The sequence below is a fragment of the Hipposideros armiger genome, unplaced genomic scaffold, assembly GCF_001890085.2.
Source record: "Hipposideros armiger isolate ML-2016 unplaced genomic scaffold, ASM189008v1 scaffold_464, whole genome shotgun sequence".
In the NCBI taxonomy this organism is placed as follows: Eukaryota; Metazoa; Chordata; class Mammalia; order Chiroptera; family Hipposideridae; genus Hipposideros; species Hipposideros armiger.
In genome coordinates this window covers 1,500,292-1,512,397 of record NW_017731814.1, presented here as the reverse complement: position 1 = coordinate 1,512,397, position 12,106 = coordinate 1,500,292, and the positions used below count along the sequence as shown (strand labels likewise).

Sequence of the window (12,106 nt, the reverse complement as noted above, 5' to 3'; positions counted from 1 at the left end):
GATTACTGAGGCCTAGGAGGATATACCAGTCACAATCCAAAGTTTCAAGATTCCAAACAGTTTCTGAAACCTCCTTCAAAAACAGACGTTCTTGAGTCCCGGAATCTGAAAAGAATATGTCTTGTTATTATGATGTAATTCTTTCTTTTTGGGGTGGGGTGGGGGGGAATGATGGTTTATTTTGTTTTCTAGTAATGGCATCACTCTGGGAAAGAACAAAAGGGGCAAGATAATCAAATTCTTTTGCGGGGAGGCTCAAGTTCCCCAGACTCCCTTGTTTCCTGTCCCCATTTTGGGCACTTGGGGGGTGGGGGGATGGGAAAAGGCAGGGCATGATTGCTGGAGCTGACAAGTTACAACTGGTGGGTTCTAAATTGGGCATGAGGGCGTGGGCCAGGGGCTCTCTGGCATCCAGGCCTGGCCGTTAGCCGTTTCCTTTCCCTTTCTTGGCTTTAGCCCTGCCTTTGTCCTTGACTTTGGTCCTGAGGATGCAGGGCTTGGTCACGCGGAAGGTCTCCTGCCACTGGGCCTTGTATGGCGCCTTCTTCAGGGTGGGTACCTTGGTGGGCTTTGGTGCCTGAGCCTGCATCTCAGGATTCCCAGTTCTGAAACTTGTACTTGCAGTCCGCTCCAGTTTCCTTCTTCCTGCTGCATGATACCCTGCACCAGATGGGCTCAGCCTGGGCCCCTCCGGCACCTTCACGGAAACCTGCGCTGCAGTCCGTGCTGCTGGGGGTGCAAGGCCCCCAGGTCCACTCTGCACACTGGCTCCCGCTGCCGGGCTGCTCTTCACGTTGTCTTTCTTTCTGGCCCTGCTCGAAGGTGAGCGTCGGAAGGGTGAGGAGGGCCAAGAGGAGGAGGAGGCCTTGGTGCTGCATTTCCCTCCAGTGCACGCTGCTTTACACTCCCTCCGGCGTCGGCCCCTGTGCTATAATTCTAATGGTCCTTGTGGAAGCTACTATAAGAGGGTTGCGAGTAAGTTAGAGCTTCATCTATCCGCTTTATATTTGTATTGTAATACCGGTCAGGGGAAAGTATTATGTGATAAATGCCCACTCCCAAATTTTTATTTTGCTGTGTTTAATATAAGAATAATGACCATGATGGCTTGAGATAGGATTTTTTTTTAATTGCTTTCTTTATGTCTTTCAAAATCACACAGATCTGCAAAATATATCTCTGGTACAAAGGGAAGAAACAATGATTAACGTAGAAGATGGGGGTTAAGTCCTTCAATTAACAAGTCTTCGTTAACATTTGCAGGTGGATTTCATAATTCTCCAAGCATGAAGGGTAGAAATTTTAGAGGTCAAAGTGGGGGAAGGCAGAGAGACAATGTTAGGACATTAGCAATTTCTTCCTTTCATAATATTCCTTAATCCACTGTGAATAAATCTAATGCTAATTTATTTATCCACTTCTTGTTTGAACTACAATTTAAAAAGCCATAAAACAGCGATTCAGGCAGGATGGCAGATTTGCTTAGATTGAATACTCCAGTGATTTTCATCACCTGAGATCTACTGACATATAATGGATGTTAGCAAAACTGGAATCGCCACGTTGGGGCCTGTCCCGCTGTTATCTTCACGATCCATGATGATTTGTACACACCAAATATTTCTCTGGGTGGAATGATTTTACAAAAGATACATGGAGCTTCTATATATAAGTTAGTAGATCTGGCTTCATACAAGAAGTTATGGATGTGGCCGGTGAGTTTTCTATCACTCTCCAATAGACTGGACTAGACAGATAGGAATTTAGGCCCTTGTGTGGCAAAATTAGTTTTAAAAATTCCTCCTTTGTCTTTCCCACCTATTTTTTTATAGCCAAGACCAAGAAAAGAGCTTTTTATTTGAAACACCTCTCCTCTCTCTCTCCCTCATCTTTCATCAATTTGATTCCCTTTTTATTATCATTATTTATGTTTTGTATAACTAGAAAAATAATTTGTCATGGATTACGTCTTATTTGCAAGAGGCTCTAGTAAGATGGGCACAAGACATGCACAATATATCATAATTTAGCAGCTTCTCTTATAACTATACTGAAGTAATGGTGGAAAAAATACATATAAACAGCTCTGAGGACAGATTTTGAATGATCCAGTAATTTTGATTTATACTTGGTATTTGATGGAACTGTATTAGCAGTTAAAGTCAATGGCTAAATGATTCCCGGCACAAAATGAACCAGACGTACAAAAGGAGCGTTACAATGCACGATTGAAAGCTCCAAGCCTCCCAGCTTAAATTTCCAAAGTGCAGTGTAAATTACAGGCCTGGTTGTCACTTTTAACTAACAATTCTACCCAATATGGTCTAGCTAGGTAATTTGTCCACTCTTCCTTTATGAAACAGTAAACACCAGTCTAATTCCATTGGCTTTTCTAAAGCAAACAGCCTCATTTCTCATATCTACTGCAGGGGAGGGGTGAAAGTCCTGCCTCTTAGGACAGTGAGCCCACTCCACAAACAACATGCAGAACCTGGGGTTGCACAGAGATGCTTTCCATGTCTGGTAACAGCATTGGGTGCTGATCATCTTGAAGAGATCTCAACCTCCTGAGTCCTCAGGGGTAGGACGTTCATATTCCTTATTTCCCTTCCTTACCCAATATTTGCTTTCACCCCCAAGCAGCCATTTCCTCTTCACTTGTTTCCTCTTTGTTTTTCCCTACCTACCAGAAAAAGAAAATAAATGAAAGCATTGGAAATCAAAATCCAGCACTCTAACTACCGATATTAACAGAAAGAGAAAACACATTTCAAACATCAATAAGAGCCTCAAATCCAACCAAGCAAAATAAGCAATTAGGCAGGCAGATGCTGGTTTGGCAGCCGCTTGACATAGACTGATTTCTACTACTTCATTCATTTGCTTGCCTACCCTGCGGAATTTGATCAGACCCTCACAGCAGATTTCTTAGCCAGAAACAGATCCCCAACGATTACAGATGTTACGAGGGAAAGACCATCCAAATGTGAGATCTTTGATCTTTCCAGACCAGATGGGAAAGCTAATAGATTTATACAAATGCTTCCCAGGGCATCTGTATTGCAGCAGTGATGCGGAAGGCTTTATTCAGGAGGTGGGAGGTGGCCTGGGGAATTCCCTGTTTTTCCTCTAACCTAACCTCACCTTGTCATTTGTGTGCAGAGCACAGTCCATTCTGCCATCTGCCTACTGGTCATTCTTTATTGCTGTATTTTGAATCAAAGCCTATGATCCCTGATATTATCATTCCTTCGAAAAGAATCATTGGAACCATTCAATCATTTATTCATTCACCAAATATTTACTATTAAGTTCTTACCCCTGCTAAGCATTGTAATAGGCATGAGGGATGTGAAAATGAACACTGCTTGGTCACTGTCCTTGCAGAATTCAAGGCCTAGTGGAAAAGATAGATGTGGAAATAGACTGTTCTAACTACAATGATCACAATAATGCATGCAAATAATTGACACAAGAACCCTGAACAACACTGAAGAGGAAGCAACGAACTGGGAGAGCTATGAAAGAGTTATAGGCACAAGAGGGATTTGAGTGTGTTTCTAAAAGAAGCCTAAGAAATTTGCAATTTTGGTCAGAGTTGCTGTGAGGATGAGGATCTGGGAGTATGTGGTCACTGCTCAATCAGGAAGATTTTATTGAGCCATTACTGTATTTTCAGCGTTGTGCCTGCTGAACTCATGCCAACACAACTCCACTATTCACCACCTCATCTTCCTGGGAAACATCTCTGGGATTTAAAAGAAGGGGGTGGAGTTGTGGGGCTGGAGGAGGAAACATTGAGGTTCATTACCTAAAGGTCATTTGGAGAACAAGATGAATGTGACATGCTCCTTTTTGGAAATGCATCTTTTCTTGAGCTGCCAAAATGCCACCATTGAAGAAGACACTCGCAGAGTTTTACTCTAATTCCTCTGCTCATTAAGCCTTCACTTCTGAGGTGTGAAAATGACTCCAGGCTGGTAATAAACTGCCAGAGAAGTCATTATTTTAAAACCGATCTTGCTCCCAAAGGGGATAGAGTGGTACAGAGCACAATTGCTCCAAGATCAGCTCCTCTGTAGGACAATGATTGTTCAAATGTTTCAGTTATCATAAGAATAAAAAAGGGCTGTCTAGTTACTGCAAGAAAAGATGAAGCGCATAGTACCCAGACCTACTCAATAATCACACTATTTCTGGGAGTGGGGAGAGAATACATTTTAAAGGAAGGGAATTATAGTATTGTTAGCCTGTGTATTATGATGCAAAGGGAGCCAAAAGGGTACAGAAAGGACCAAAGCAGACAGAAGTCACTTGCAGGGGTTTTGTGATGTTAAAGAAGAGACCTGGAATAAGCTAAAATAACAGTAATGCTCTCAGTAATAACCAAATCCTCCCGAAGCAGTAAATGTCACTCACCTTCACTCTTAAGAGAACTTAGTCCCATGGAAACAGGGCCTTTTCAGTTCTGCTGTTTCACATGGTTCTCATTTTGTCTCCAAATTAGTGAGGGGCAAAGAAGTTTCTCTTGAGTAGTACTTTCCTAAGGTAGTAAGTCCCTGACCTTTGGAACCTTAACTTTCTCTGTCCTTTCTCTGCCTTCCCTCCATCCCTCCCTCCTTCCCTCCCTCCGTTTCTCCCTCCCTCCCTCCCTCCCTCCCTTTCTCCTTCTCTCTTTTTTCCTCAAACAAAAGGTGTTTGTTCAATGCTTATGGCAGTATTTTTCCTTTTAACATCATGAGGGAGAATACAATTTCTGCATTTCCCTTTAAATAGAAGTGAATTAGGACAATTTGATTTTGAGACATTTTTGAGCATAGAGTAGAAACCAGTGAGATAATCAGAGAACACCTGTGTTGTTGCCTAAGTGGGGATTGTGGAAGGTGCAGAGTGAAAAATGAGCTTTTGAATGTGGATAATATGTTATTCTAAGGATTCTGCTTTTCATCCACCATTCTTAAAGTCTTTGTGCAATCAGCCCCCTCTGCTTGGACCAACTAAGGGGGAAATTGAAGCTGCTGGCTCAGATGCAGGCATAACTTTTCAGGAGGCAATCTCTTTTCTGGGGCTGGGAATTCACTCAGTCACCGTACCTCTGACCTAGAGCCAGTGAACTTCTGATGGGAAGAAGGAGTAATTAAAACTCCCGTGGTCTATACAGGTTTTGGCATTTCTACGGAGGTCACTATTTCCCTCCATGGCAATTTGGTCACATGTCCTCCCTGCAGAACCACTGAGGGACTTCCCCTTCCCCTTAAAGACTCATTCTCAGGTTTCTTTCAGTTACCAGGTACTTGGCTTTGTTCAAACACACAGCAGATGTTACTCAAAGCATAAAGCGACTAACTGCCCTTTTGGTAACTGACCTCAGATTCTATGGTCCAAATAGGAATCACAAATAGTATCTTAGAGCTCACCTCTTCTCAAACCCTTTATGTTATATGGTCCATTCCCATGTGATCAGTTGTGCTAAAGCCCCCTTAACAATCATTTCAGTACCAGCTAGGGACTAATGTGGAGACTGAATTTTATGGACCTACATAGAAACTCAAAGGAATGGAAGGTAGTATACATGGTGACTAACTGGAGTGGTGTGGTAGAATATTCTCAGATTTTTTGGCTCATATTGATGAACAAGGATTGCCTAGTGCCTGGGAAGTTCGGCAAAACAGTTCCAAGAGTTTTACCACCACAGCCCCTGCCAAACCACTACCACTGCCTCTAGCACCTCCTCCAATGTCACCTTCACCTCCAATGCCACTGTGGGCACCTCTACCACCATACTGCTACTGTGATGACCACCACAGCTACCCCCACCATCATCACCACCTCCGTCACCTCACTCCCATCTCCATCATCACTGCATCCACCTCATTCATTGAGGAACAGTAGGAAGTAGCACCCTCCTTGTACTTGAGTGAGGCATTTAGGAGTCTGCTTTCCCCCGCATTCCTTTTCTTTTGGGAGCTTCAGCTGCTCACTTTTTTTTAATGATAAATTTTTGTTTAATTAATTAAAGTTTTTTATTTACTTACTTAAAAAATGTAGCTTTCATTTTGTTTAAATTCAGAAGTGACAAAGGGTATAAGCACTGAAAGTTCTCAAAATACAAATATATCCCTTTTACACAAATGGTAGCTGACTACATACAACATTTATCTATTTATTTATTTACTTATCCCTCCCCCCCCCCCCCCCCCCCCCAGCCATTGTTCTCAGTCTAGTTGTGGAGGACGTCGCTTCACTGGCCCATGTAGGTGTTATCATTGCGCTCTTCCCAGGTGAGGCAGTCGGTCGTCTGCCATTGAACGGTGCTCATGGCGGCTCACAGCAGGCAGCTCATGCTGGCTGCTGGCTATTTACAGCAGCCCGGCTCCAGGTCGAGCTGTTGTTCACAATCTTAGCTGTAGAGGGTGCAACTTACTGGCTCATGTGGGAATCTAACTGGCAACCCTGTTGTTCAGTGCTTGCGCTCTAATGAACTGAGCTATCTGGCTGCCCCACAACATTTATTTTTAATGCTTTCTTAACATCATTCCAAAATGCTACATAGAGAGCTTCATTTGGTTTTTATGTTTTTTAAAATTTAATTTCAGCTCTTATATGAAATTTTTCCTTGTATGTCATTTGGATTTATTTTGGTGTTTTTATTCTAAATAATTTCTTTTGAAGGATGCTTAGTTCATTGGTTTTTAATCTTTTACTTTTCTAATATGAATAATTATGATGATTAATCTCTAGGTATTTTATTAGTTCATCCCAGGTCATAATATATATATATATTATATTATATATATATTATTTATATTATATTATTTATTATATTATATTAATATATAAATTATATATTATATTATATTATTTATATATATATTATTTTTCAGTTCAAAATGTTAAAAAGCTTCTATTGTGCTTTTTAAAAATTAAAAACCTGTCTAAAATTATACTCCTTAACTTTGCCAAAAGGACTATTTCAAGTTCTCTTTTTGTTATTGATTATTAGCTTAATTGCATTGTTTTCAGAGAACATACTGGCAGTGCCAAAAAAATGTATACGCATGACTTGTATTCATCTTTTGTTATCAGTATATATTGAGTATTACAATTTTAATACAGTTTTTCTCCTTTCTTAGAATGTGTATACCTTTTTTTGGCACCCTCTGTATTCTTTAAGTTCATTTTTTTAAATGTTCATTTTGTTTTATGTCCCAGTATATAATTATCTTTTTTTTAAGTGTCCTATGTATGCATAAAAAGAATGTATATTCTAGAGTTGTTGAATGGAGTCCTCTACATATGTCTATGAGGTTAATTTTGTTGTTCAAATTATAGTATTGTTAGCCTGTGTATTATGATGCAAAAGAAGCCAAATAGGTACAGAAAGGACCAAAGTAGACAGAAGTCACTTTTAGGGAGTTTTGTGATATTAAAGAAAGGACCTGGAATAATAATAATGCTATTAGTAATAATGTTATTAGTAATAAAATGTTAGAAATATTCTATTTCTTTACTAATTTTTTCTTGTTACATTAATTTATTTTAGTTGTGATTTTTTGTTTTATATGTTATAAGGCCATGTTATTAGGTGCATACAAATGTAAAATTGTTACACTTTACTGTTTAGCTTTTGTCATTATAAAGTTATCTTTATCCTTATCTCTAGCTATTCTTCACATCTGAAAATCTTTTTTGACTGATTTTAATGTAGCCATAGGAGCTTTCTTTTGTTTAAAGTTTTCAATCACTTTAAAAAACTTTTTATATCCTTAAGTTTTAGATGTGATTTTAAAGAAGATAACAAAGAACTCTATGCTTTTTGAAAGTCTGTCTTTTATCTAGAATATTTTGCCTATTTATATATAATATAATTCCTGGAGCATTTCGGTTTAAATCCAGCATTGTATATTGTGCTTCGTGTTTCCTATACCTGTTTTAAGTTCATTTTCACCTTTCTTGCCAAATTATGAATTGATAATTTTTTTATCTTTGTATTTTTTCCCATCTATAAGTTTAGATGTTAAAGACATTATTTCTATTTTTATTACAACATGCATATTAGGTAAATCTAAAATTAATTAATAGGTTTACCTACCTCTGGATAATTAAAATAAACCTTAGAACACTTTTTTATGCCATTTAAACCCCTCATGGATTATATAGATTTTTTTGTTGTTGTTCTTGCTGCCAGGTATTTAAAACTATCTTTTTAATAATAACCCCATTAGGCATTGCTATTGTTTGTCCTTAACCTATAATCACTAAATACATTGTTGCTATTATTATTTTGACATCTGAAACTGTTATCTTTTAGGCAATTAAGGACACAGGTACACAGATTTTAAGCCCTGCTGAAGGAAAACACCTGATCCCACCTTCAAAATACTTGGAGCATATACTTACCTGGTAGAGGCGATACCATGATCATGAAGACGGTTTTCCCAGGGCGAGACTTATTCATTGTACTCTGGATGTGCTGACCCCTGCGATTTCCCCAAATGTGGGAAACTCAACTGTATAATTTGTGGTAGTGGGGGAGTGCATTTGTGCTCCCCGCTAAATAAAAAAAAAAAATATATATATATATATGTATGTATGTGTGTGTAAATATATATGTGTGTGTGTGTGTGTGTGTGTGTGTGTGTATATATATATATATATTTGGAACAATTGGTAAGGTAAATATAACTAAAGTTGCAAAACAGCCCAGATCCAGCTCAAGTGCAGATTAGATTTATCCTGTCCACAAATTATAGCAGCATTGGCGTAGAAAGAGATATGCCTTTTTCTGGGGACAAATATTATTTATTTCAGTATTTAATGTTCTTTCACACATGATATCCTGCATACAATAAAAATTATAAAATGAGAGGAAGCAAGAAAATCTCAGCTATAGTAAAAGAATCAATAGGAGATACACAGATGGTCCAGGTATTGGAATTAGCAGATAAGGCTTTAAATTAACCATTACAAATATATTTAATTTTTCAGCAAAAAAAAAATAATAAAAATGAGCCACATGGAAATATTAGAAATAATAAATACGTATCAAAAACAAAGAACTTATTCAATGGCTTGAATAGAAATCTGGGTATAGCAGAAGAAAATATCCATGAATTGGAAACTAAATCAATATAATTATCCAAACTAAAAATCAAAAAGAAAAAAAATAATAATAGAAAAAAAACCAAATAAGCAGAGTATCTGAGACCTATGGGATAATATCAAAATGTGAAGAACATAAAACATTGGAATCTCAGAAGGAAAAGAGGGAGTCAGAATAGGGCAGAAGAAATATTTGAACAGATAGTGGCCTAGAAGTTTTCAAAATTGATGGAAGTTTCAACTTACAGACCCTAAAAGCTCAGCAAACCCCAAGTAGGATAGATACAAAGAAAATAACACTGAAATACATCATAATCTAACTGATAAATATAAAATATAAAAATTAGGTCTTTAAAACAGCCAGATTAAAAGAGACACATGTACTATGGAACAATAAGAATGATAGACTGACTTCTTACAGAAATAATGGAGAGAGAAGATAATGGTAAATCTTCAAGTGCTAAAAGAAAACAAAAACTGTCAACCTCAAATTCTATATCCTGTAAAATTATACTTGCTTTTTCAGACAGATAAAAAGCAGAGATAATTCTTCTTTAGCAGACCTGAACTACAAAAATTATAAAGGATTTTTTTCTGATACCAGATGGGAGCTTGGTTTTTCAGGAAGGAATGCAGAGCACCACAAAGGGTAAAACTGTGGGTAAATATAAAAGATCTTTGTATTTTCTTTAAACTTTCCGAGTAGACTGTTGACTGTCAACACAAAAATTTTAGCAATGTACGAGGTCTGAAAAATAAGTTTGTGAACTCATCCTAGAAAAGTGCTACATACCTCATTGCTGAATATCACTACAGTCACATTCAAAGTACTCATGGGAAGCTATGCACCGACACCAATGCCTAATCCACCCTTCAAAGCAATTTTGAAACTCTTTTTTTGGAATGGCCATCAGAGCTGTTGTCGTATTATTCTTGATGTTCTGAATGTCATCAAAATGTCTTCCTTTCACCATTTCCTTTCTCTTCGGGTAAAGAAAAAAGTCATTGGGGGCCAGATCAGGTGAGCAGGGAGAGTGTTCCAATACAGTTGTTTGTTTACTGGCTAAAAACCCTCACAGACAGTGCTGTGTGAGCTAGTGCATTGTTGTGATGCAAAAGCCACGAATTGTTGGAGAAAAGTTCAGGTCGTCTAACTCTTTCGTGCAGCCTTTTCAGCACTTCCACATAGTAAACTTGGTTAACTCTTTGTCCAGTTGGTACAAATTCATAATGAATAATCCCTCTGATATCAAAAAACATTAGCAACATTGTTGAAACAAGTTCACAAACTTAACTGTTGAACTTCGCAGGCTGACTGTGACATACTGTGGGACAAGGGCCAAAAATTCAGTTGGGGTGGTCTGGTCTAGCAGGGCAACACAATGAGACAATTTGTGTGGTCAGGATGGTGTGGCTGTAGCCAAGTTAAGGATCTGATGTTGATTAAATGCAGGGAGATTGAGCAAATAAGCAAATATTTTGAGAATAGCAAGAGCCAGTTTCTTACTGCTAAAAAAGAGGATTATTCATATGGAAAGAGGGGAAGCCATAATACACGCTGTGGTGCTGAGTTAAAATCGGAGGTATTGGTGTGAACTCATGGTTTTGTATCTATTATCTATCTATCTATCATCTATCTATCTTTTATCATCTATCTGTTATCTACCCACTGTCTACCTATCGATATACATATTGATACAGAAGCAGAAATACACATATTTGTGTGTATGAAGGTCTGAGAATTAAGTTCGCGAACTTGTTACAACAATGTTGCTAATATTTTTGATATCAGAAGAATTATTCATTAGAATTTGTACCAACTGGACAAACAGTTAACCAAGTTTACTATGTGGAAGTGCTGAAAAGGCTGCGTGAAAAACATGAAAACGACCTGAAATTTTTGCCAACAATTCATGGCTCTTGCATCATGATAATGCACCAGCTCACACGGCACTGTCTGTGAGGGAGTTTTAGGCAGTAAACAAATAACTGTATTGGAACACCCTCCCTACTCACCTGATCTGGCCCCCAGTGACTTCTTTCTTTACCCAAAAATAAAGGAAATAGTGAAAGGAAGACATTTTGATGACATTCAGGACATCAAGGGTAATACGATGACAGCTCTGATGGCCATTCCAGAAAAAGAGTTCCAAAATTGCTTTGAAGGGTGGACTAGGCACTGGTGCCGGTGCATAGCTTCCCAAGGGGAGTACTTAGAAGGTGACCATAGTGATATTCAGCAATGAGGTATGTAGCACTTCTTCTAGGATGAGTTCACAAACTTAATTGTCTGACTGCATATATACATGAATATATTTCCTAGGTTTACCTATTGAGAGGACCATCAATGGCATGTCACGAGCAATGAACACACCTGGATTTTGCTTTCTAAATACCATTATCTACTAAAAGAAACCAGGGCTTCTTGAAGAAATAATCAATTCTTAGACTAGGTCAGAGAAAATACACAATGAAATTGTCATCTTCATGTGTCAGAAAGTAAGAAAGTGCTCAAAGAATGTGGGAAGATATGACAGATGCATGTAAGAGTTTGCTTATGTGAACTCCTACTAGCTAAATCTGGCAATTTGAGCATCAAGAGAAATAATGATAGTAACAGGTTATGAACTATTGAATAAAATAAGAATCATGCTTCCATGTTAATATAAATATGAATGAATAGAAGCGAAGGGAAGGCTCTGTCTTATGGGAGGATGCTAACTAGTAAATGTAGAAGTTGTAAAGGCACTAGGAAAATCACCATTTCAGCACCATCATGATATCAAATGATTCAGGCATGAATCATCAATAGATATTAAAACTAGTGGGTAAAATTTGAATAGGAACAAGATATTTACATACTATCAAAGCATCTTTGCACAAATTACTTATTAATAAGTACAGAATACTTAGTAATTAACTTTAGAGTGGAGTCACCTGGCGGACTCCATTTTAATCAAGAGATAAAGTTAACATCACCAGTCATAGGACAAACAGATATTAT

At 38.1% G+C, this 12,106-nt stretch overlaps 1 pseudogene; it reads right to left on the bottom strand.

The window, feature by feature from the left end:
• Positions 1-424: 424 nt before the first annotated feature.
• On the bottom strand, positions 425-878 carry LOC109395293 (midkine pseudogene; annotated as a pseudogene).
• Positions 879-12,106: the final 11,228 nt, after the last annotated feature.